The sequence below is a fragment of the Arvicola amphibius genome, chromosome 1, assembly GCF_903992535.2.
Source record: "Arvicola amphibius chromosome 1, mArvAmp1.2, whole genome shotgun sequence".
Classification (NCBI taxonomy): Eukaryota; Metazoa; Chordata; class Mammalia; order Rodentia; family Cricetidae; genus Arvicola; species Arvicola amphibius.
The window spans coordinates 108,506,116-108,515,546 of NC_052047.1; the positions used below are offsets into that span (position 1 = coordinate 108,506,116).

The 9,431-nt window shown below is 40.0% G+C and overlaps 1 pseudogene; it reads right to left on the reverse strand.

Moving 5' to 3' along the window:
- Positions 1-5,455: 5,455 nt before the first annotated feature.
- Positions 5,456-6,420, reverse strand: LOC119822672 (annotated as a pseudogene).
- Between the last annotated feature and the right edge of the window lie 3,011 nt (positions 6,421-9,431).

The following is a 9,431-nucleotide window of genomic DNA, read 5'->3' on the forward strand; positions in this document are numbered from 1 at the left end:
CTATCAATGTAATCCATCATATAAATAAACTGAAGGAAAAAAAACCGTATGGTCATCTCATTAGATGCCTGAAAAGCATTTGACAAAATCCACCACCATTTTATGATAAAGGTCCTGGAGAGATTATGGATACAAGGGTCATTCCTAAATATAATAAAGGCGATTTACAGCAAGTCAACAGCTAACATCAAATTAAACGGAGAGAAACTCAAGGCTATACCACTAAATTCAGGAACACGACAAGGCTGTCCACTCTCTCCTTATCTCTTCAATATAGTGCTTGAAATTTTAGCAATAGCAATAAGACAACATAAGGGAATCAAGGGGATTCAATTTGGAAAGGAAGAAGTTAAACTTTCGTTATTTGCAGATGATATGATAGTGTACATAAACGACCCCAAAAACTCCACCAAAGAACTCCTACAGCTGATAAACTCCTTCAGTAACATGGCAGGATACAGGATCAACTCCAGAAAATCAGTCACCCTCCTAAACATGAAGGATAACGAAGCAGAGAGGGAAATCAGAGAAGTATCACCTTTCCCAATAGCCACAAATAGCATAAGATATCTGGGAGTATCTCTAACCAAGGAAGTGAAGGATTTATTTGACAAGAACTTTAAGTCTTTGAAGAAAGAAATTGAAGAGGATACCAGAAAATGGAAGGATCTCCCCTGCTCGTGGATTGGGAGGATCAACATAGTAAAATGGCAATTCTACCAAAAGCAATCTATAGATTCAATGCAATCCCAATCAATGGTCCCATTAAAATTCTTCACAGAGATTGAGAGGACAATAATCAACTTTATATGGAAAAACAAGAAAACCCAGGATAGCCAAAACAATCTTATACAATAAACATACTTCTGGAGGCATTACCATCCCTGACTTCAAACTCTATTACAAAGCTACAGTATTGAAAACAGCTTGGTATTGGCATAAAACAGAGAAGTTGACCAATGGAATCGTATAGAAGACCCGGATCTTAAACCACAAACCTATGAACACCTGATTTTTGATAAAGGAGCCAAAAGTACACAATGGAACAAAGAGGCATCTTCAACAAATGTGCTGGCATAAACTGGATGTCAACCTGTAGAAGAATGAAAGTAGATCCATATCTATCACCATGCACAAAACTCAGTCCAAATGGATTAAAGACCTCAATATTAATTTGAACACATTGAGCTTGATAGAGGAGGAAAGTGGGAAGTACTCTACAACAAATGGGCACACGGAACCGTTTCCTACGCATACCCCAGCTGCACAGACTTTAAGGGCAACGTTGAATAAATGGGACCTCCTGAAGTTGAGCAGCTTCTCTAAAGCAAGGACAATTGGCACTAAGATGCAAAGGCAGCCTACTGACTGGGAAAGATTCTTCACCAACCCTGCAACTGACAAAGGTCTGATCTCTAAAATATATAAGGAACTCAAGAGACTAGATGGTAAAATTGCCAATTAACCCAATTAAAAATGGGGCGCTGAACTGAACAGAGAATTCTCAACAGAAGAAGTTCAAATGGCCAAAAGACACTTAAGGTCATGCTCAACCTCCCCTAGCTATCAGGGAAATGCATCTCCATTTCTTTATGGCAGTATTTTACCTACTGTTTAATGTCCTCTATTATTTTCATAAAGTACTGTTAAGGTCGGTTTCTTCTATTTCTTCTGGATTTGGGTGTTCAATTCTTGTTGTTTCTGGATGTCTGGATTCTGTTGATGACATGTTGCCTTTCATGTTGTTGGAGGAGTTCTTGCATTGGCACCTGCCCATCTCTTCCTTCAAATGGAGCCGGGAAGTGCTTGGTTTCTTAGACCAATCCTTGCTCTGACTGAATCTGGGTGGATCTCCTCAGTGCCAGAGCAGGAGCTATTCCTTGCGGCATAATCTGAAGAAGCCAGCACTCCCTTGCAGGAATCCTCAGACCTGCCTGGAGGCCAGAGTCTGACCCCTTTGGGTGGATGGCCTTAGTACAGGAGCAGGACACCTGAAAACACTAGGGAAGGCTTGGGAGAGGCAGGGACATGAGAAACAAAGACAAGCCTGCAGAGGGAGCTGGGGGAGTGGGTCTGTGCTCTCTCCAGGGCAGGTTGCCCCATGGTCGCACCCACTCACCAGTCCAGGTGGAACTCCACGGCACAGGATCAGGGATTCCAGGCAGCCCAGGGATGCCGCCTGGACAAAAGGGCCAAGGTGGGGGCAGAGTGGGTTGGAATATCACTCAGCAAACCTGGCAGCACAATCTGAAGGAGCCAGCACTCCCTTGAAGGAATCCTCAGACCTGCCTGGAGGCCAGAGTCTGACCCCTTTGGGTGGATGGCCTTAGTACAGGAGCAGGACACCTGAATACACTAGGGAAGGCTTGGGAGAGGGAGGGACGTGAGGAACAAAGACAAGCTTGCAGCGGGAGCTGGGGGAGGGGGTCTGTGCTCTCTTCCAGGGCAGGTTGCCCCAGGGTCACACACTCACCAGTCCAAATGGAACTCCACTGCACAGGCTGCTTCAAATTTTTAGACAGTCAATAAAAGCATTGCTTATCAAATGTTGTAAAGAAAGATGTTATCCAGCATTCAAGTGCTTTCAGAAGGTTTTATTATTTACTTGAGCCACCAGAAAATGAAGCCATTTCTTTTACTGAGAACCTAATATATACCTACAACACATTCTGTAAAATCCACTCCTTTGCTCCCTTCTGAGTCCTTCCATACTCTACCACAACTTTTTCCTTCACACTTCATGTGCTTTCTTTTCTTTAAAATAAAAAAAAACTTAGGGTTGCCTTTTCTTCATGTGTGCAGGAACATCTTCTAGGGCATGGGCAGCCATTCAGAGACTATGTCTCTAAAGTAAATGCATTCTCCTGCCCCTGGGAGCCATTATTTCCCAATAATTTTAAACAAGGAATGGAGTCTTGAAGTCCCTGTCCCCATCCATGAAAGGATTTTGGCTGGCTTGAACTTGCTCATACAGTTAGAGCCACTGAGGATTCATTGTTATGTCTAGCAAACACTTTACTTACAGACATCCACTACCCCTAGTTTTTACAGTCTTTTGACCCCTCTTTTACAGTGGTACCTGAGCATTGTGGGGATGGCGTATGAGTAAATGTGCCATCTGTAGTAAACACTCCCTTAGTCAAATGAATTCATTTGGAACATTTTTTCATTTGAAAATTTCATTTTAAATTGTTTAAAAGATACACTCATTCTAAAGCCATTCACAATACTTTAGAAATATCAGTATGTAATAAATTTTAATTCTTATGTTTTAGAAATATTGTCAAGTTACATCTTAATACATTTACATTTTTTCAAGATGTTAACTATGAGGAGTCAGACTGACCCAAGATTTTCTCAGAGACAGTGATAGAAGAAAAAGGGAACTTTAGCTCTGTGTCCTCATCCATGGATAAACATGGCACGGCCTGTCTGAGGTTAGAACCAGTGCTTCAGATTAGTCAAGGTTGTGGCTTTTGTAGAACTGACTCTTGCCCCTGTGCCTTATCCTAAGGCAGCTGTGATAGAGGTATCCTGTATTCTCTTTGCCAGAGTTGTCTGATAAAGCTCTCTACTGACCCTGGACATTTTTCACTGTAGGAATTTTCACCTGCACAAGTACAGTATTGTATACATTATTCTGTAGTTCTTTTGTCATTCTGGTTTTTATTCTTGTATTAGAAATAGAAACCTTTCTCATGAAATATATTCTGATTATAGTTTCCCTGTCCCCTACTCATCTCAGTTCCTTCCCACCTAACCACCTACTCAAATACACTTCTTTTTGCCTCTCGTTAGGAATAAAAAGAATCATAAGAGACAACAAAAAAGATAACAAAATAAAATATAAGTTAAAAGAAAAACTCTCATATCAAAGTTGGACAAGGCAAAATAACACAAGTAAAACAGCCCAAGAGAAGGTACAAGAATCAGAGAGCAACTTGTTCACATATTCAGTAGTTCCATAAAAATATTAGGCTGAAAGTATAATGTTTATGCAATAGACCTGGAACAGCCCATGGAGGCCCTGTGCTTGCTGCTTCAGCCTCTGTAATTTCATGTGAGCCTTGCTCAGTTGATTAAGAACACTTTGTTTTCCTAGCGTCCTCTATCCCCTCTGTCTCTTACATGTTTCCACCTCCTCTATCAATGGGTTCCCTGAGCTCTGAGGGGAGATATTTGATAGAGACATCCCATTTAGATCTGTGTGTTTCAAGACTCTTTCTCCACATGCTGTAGGAAGAAGATTCTCTGATGATGACTTGACTGAACAAAGTACCAATCTGTGAATATAGCAAAAAACATTATTTTTTGTTGTTTTATTATTACATTTTAATTACATTTTAATTTAAAATTACATTTTAATGACCACTAGTATTTGGTTTTACCCTAGAGCTCTGGTTTATCTAGTATCTGATTCTTGGTCACTCAAGTAGTATAAGGTATAAGTATAAGGTATAAGTACCCATGAAATGTGCCTTAAGTCAAATCACCATTAGTTTATTATTCCCCCAATCTTTTTTTTTTTTTTTGATTTTTCGAGACAGGGTTTCTCTGTGGTTTTGGAGCCTGTCCTGGAACTAGCTCTTGTAGACCAGGCTGGTCTCGAACTCACAGAGATCCGCCTGCCTCTGCCTCCCGAGTGCTACGATTAAAGGCGTGCACCACCACCGCCTGGCTTATTCCCCCAATCTTTGTGTCACATTTACCTACCATATTTTGCAGGAGGGATGATTGCTATAGTTCCTAATAAACTTGTTGGGCATAAGGTCAACAGCTTATGCAATATGTCCTGTTGGTGGGGGGTCAGAAACAATGGAACCAGGACATATCCTTGGTACATGAACTAGTTTTTGTGAGCACATTACCTATTGGTGAGATACTTATCAGCCTTGATAAGGCAGAAGGGATTTGGTCTGCCTCAATTTGTTCACAAACATTGTAGACTCCCCTAAGAGAGTCCATTACCTCGTCTGAGGAGTGGATGAGGGTGGGTATGGGGGGAAGAAAAGGCCAAGACAGAAGGGAGGAAGCAGAAATTGGGGCTAGTATAGTATTGTAAAATTAAAAAAAGAATAAATAAAACAATGAAAAGTAGAACTAGAAAACAATAAACTATATTCTCCAAAGATTGGTTTTGCATAATGGTAGGATAACATGAGTTCAGCAAGTAGCTATGGAGTTTAAAGTAACAGGAAACATCCTGAGTGCAAAGAGATTGGTTCACAAAAGCTGAAGTTTATAGAATTTTCTCACTATTTACATTTCTTTATTTTATTTGCATAATGCTAGTGGACAAATTGTCACAAATTAAGTGAGCTGCACCCCAGAATAAGATCTTTGACAATGCGGCAAAAACAAGCATTCCTTGGTAAACATGAGTGAACTTTACTGTCAAATTAGAGATAATCCACAATGAAAGATGTTTAAGCTGTTCATGAACTTCAGAAATGATTTATGCCCTGATTATCTCCTGTATTCTTTCTATCTTATCTCTTTTAAATACTTTTCTTAATGCCTCCTTCATATCCTTGTTCCTTAGGCTATAAATGAATGGGTTCAACATAGATGTTACAACTGAGTAGAACACTGAGATTACCTTATCTCCTTCATTCATTTTCTTTGAGTTTGGCTGCATGTAGGTAATATTGTTGAACCATAGAAGAAGATAACAACGATTGAAATGGGAAGTGCAGGTGGAGAAGACCTTGAACCCTCCCCCTCACCTGACTGTATTTGAACCACAGTGTAGATAATGTTTCCAGTAGGAGAGAAAAAGAATGAGAGAAACAGGACCTAGGAGAATTATTACACCCATTGCAAAAATGACCATCTCAGCTGTGTAGGTCGCTTCTGAAGCCAGCTTCAAGAGTGCAGGAGGCTCACAAAAGTAATGATTGATTAGATTTGGTCCCTGGTATGACAAGCATAAAGTAAATGTGGTATCTACTACAGACACAAATATCCCACTAGCCCAGGATCCCACAACTAACAGAACACAAACCCTATGTGTCATGATGGAAGAGTAGTGCAGGGGCTTGCAGACAGCTATATAGCGGTCGTAAGACATGACTGCTAGAAGAGAGCTTTCTGTGCACCCCATTATGTAAGGAAAAAAAAAACATATGCATTGAGCACCCAGCAAAAGAATGGTCTTTTTTACAACTAAAAACTGGACTAGCATCTTGGGAACAATAGTTGTAGAGAACAGAGAGAGTCATTCATGCAGATTTTTGAGAAGAAAGTACATTGGTGTTTGAAGTCGAGAGTCACATGAATGAGAGTATGATGAGCGATTCCGCAAACACAGTGAGCAGTAGATGATGAGAAATACCACGAACAGCAAGGATCTGAGTCTGATGATCTGAAGAAGACCAGCAGATGTAACTCAGTCAGATAAGTATGGTTTTCTTTGGCCATGGAGGTGTACTCCTAGAAATTAGTATACATGGAGCAATGAAATGTTGACTGTCATTTGTCAAATCCAGAAAGTACAAATGTTATGGGAAGAAAAAATGGGGATTAGAAAAGCACTTAAGATGCTGGGATTTTTTTCCCAGTTTATTTATTTTTTATAAAAATTGCCATCTCCTCCCCTCCTCCTCCCCCTTTCCCCCCCCCCCCCCCCCCCCCACACCCCCCCACTCCCTCCCTCTTGAGGCCAACAGCCATCAGGGTTCTCTACACTATGTTGAGTCCAAGGTCCTCCCAATCCCCCCAGGTCCAGGAAGGGGAGCAACCGAACTGACAAGGCTCACACAGAGCCCTCCATGTCGTAGAGACCAAGCCCATCGCCATTGTCCTTGGCTCCTCGGTCAGCCTCCACCATCAGCCACCCTCAAGAGTCCGATTTGGTCGCGTGTGTTTCCATCAGTCCCATTCCAAGTGGACTTGGTGGTCTCCCGTTAGTTCTGTCCACAGATCTAACGGGGAGACCACCAAGTCCAGTTGGATGAACTGATGGAACAGGGACCAAACCGGGCTCTCTGAATGTGGCTGGACGGTGGAGGAGACAGAGAAACCAGGACCAACGGCAATGAATGTGAGCTCTACAGCATGGATGGGCTCACTGTGAGCCTTAACCTTCACCTGGCGATGGATGGAGATAGAGACCGAGCCCCACATTGGAGCAACGGACTGAGCTCCCAAAGTTCTGATGAGGAGCGATGGAGAGAGATCATGAGAAAGAAAGATGCTGGATTTTTTATTTATTGTATCCCTATACTGCTCCTAAAGACAGTTGATTGATAGGTACATTGAAATCTTGACTATACATACCTTGCCAGCACTCCTTGATGAAAGAGTTCTGCCCTCTATGGGGTAATTTTTCAACAGGTGTGTACACAATGTCAGGAAATATTTTCAGAGAAAAAACACTTTGTTAATTATGACATAAAAATAAGGGTCATGATAACATCTAGCTGTAAATCAGGGGTACAAATATAATGATAAGGCATTGAAAAACAATAAAAAATCCCTGTCTTTGATCAAAAACTCTTAGTGGTACCTCAGTTCACTGATCACAGTGATTATTTTAGCCTTGATTTTATTCAAATATTATGTGCAAATTACCATCATTTCCATTTTCTTTTCATAGGATTCTCTGTCATCTTCTGAACAAAGTAGGAGGCATTACAAGAATATAGCCTCGTTATCATATAGATACAATGGAAGAACTCTGAGAAGACTTAGGCAGTAATCACAGTATCATAGGGCTTTCATGAGTCCACAAGTATCACATGAATTATCTGAAAATGATGCAGTCTTATGTGATCTAATTTGGGCTGCAGTTTGACAGACTGTGCAATAGACTGGATGTTTTTATTTGCAGGAATTAGGCATTTGTGTAGTGTTTGGGAGGATGCACAGTTACTTATCTTCAGTTTGGTGTATATCTGCAAAAAATACAAACAATGTGTATGACTGAATATAAGATAAGGAAGGGGTAGGAAAGGTAAATGGTAGAACATGAAATTTGAATGCTCCTAGGAATGATGTTGAAGTTCCCATGCTCTTTTGAATGGAAAGTGGTGTCAGAAAAGAAAGTCAGTCATACTGCCAGACATATTAAGATATGTTTTTTTCTTCATGGTCTGAAACCACAAGCATATTTTGTGTTTATACAGATGATCCTCTCTTCAGGTGTACAGGAGGAGAGAATAGGAAGGAACCATGATCTGAGCCAATTCATGGTCATAAATGCTAAGTGTATCTTAATTAAGGACACAAGGGGGGCTCTAGTTAAAGAATTGTCATTTAAGTTTGAATCTGAAACTGTGTCTAGTCTAATCTATGAAAGGGTGCAATGGACCAGGAAGATCATGTCAGAAACCACATTACAGAAATGACTCCAAGTAAGAAGGATGTTGACTCTCACCTTGCTTTGAGAGACCAGAGGAACAGTGGACAAAGTCAGTGCCATCGATATCAAATTGTCTCTTGCTATAATTGCTCTTTGAATTGTCATTTACAATTTTCATTGGTTATGAAATATTATTAGTAGATTGACATCATATTTCTTAATTGAGATATAATGAAAATACTATCTTTTGCAATAATATAAACATTGGTATAGAGAAAATATTTGCTCCAATATTTGTTTGCCATTTTGAGTACATAATTTTGAGCTATAATGTAAAATTTCTTATATAACTATAATACTGAAAAGCTTTAAAAAGTACCTTGCTAAAAGTCAAAAATGCTTAAGGATATCAATGAGAATCTTCAATGCTGAACCCATTTTCCAATAATTTTAATAAGTGAATTTACCATGTTGTTTATGGTGAAGTTTTATGCACTGAACTGTGCATATCTCTATGTATAAATTGGTGTTAATATGTGCACTCAATAAGTTATTCTTGATGATATGTACAGAAATATCTGACTCTCACTGACTCTAAGGCTTTTGGTTAGTCACATTACCTTATTAATCCTAACATTTCTTTCTTTGGTTTTTTGAGACAGGGTTTCCCTGTAGTTCTAGAGCCTTGTCCTGGAAACTAGGCTCCTTGTAGACCAGGCTGGCCTCGAACTCAGAGATCTGCCTGACTCTGCCTCCTGATGTGCTGGGGATTAAAGGCATTGCGCCATCCACTGCCTAGGCCTAACATTTCATTATATCTGCATTTCTTGGCAGAAAAGTAAATATTCAAAATTTTGGACTGCATGAATGAATGAATAAATAAATTGCATAAATTAATGAATCCTTCCTGCCTCATACTATCATTTATTATACATGTTCTTTCAAATATCCCAGCACTGCCTTGCCATATTTAAAGCATAAGTAACAATTTGAAGACGCATAGCTAATTTCTTTCCTAATATGTTATCTCTTTACATTTGGAAAATCCTTGGACAAGAAGAACCACAGGTTGATATGCCTGTATCCCATGTGTATATGGAAAGAACCACTGGCTTGTTCGCTCTGGTGA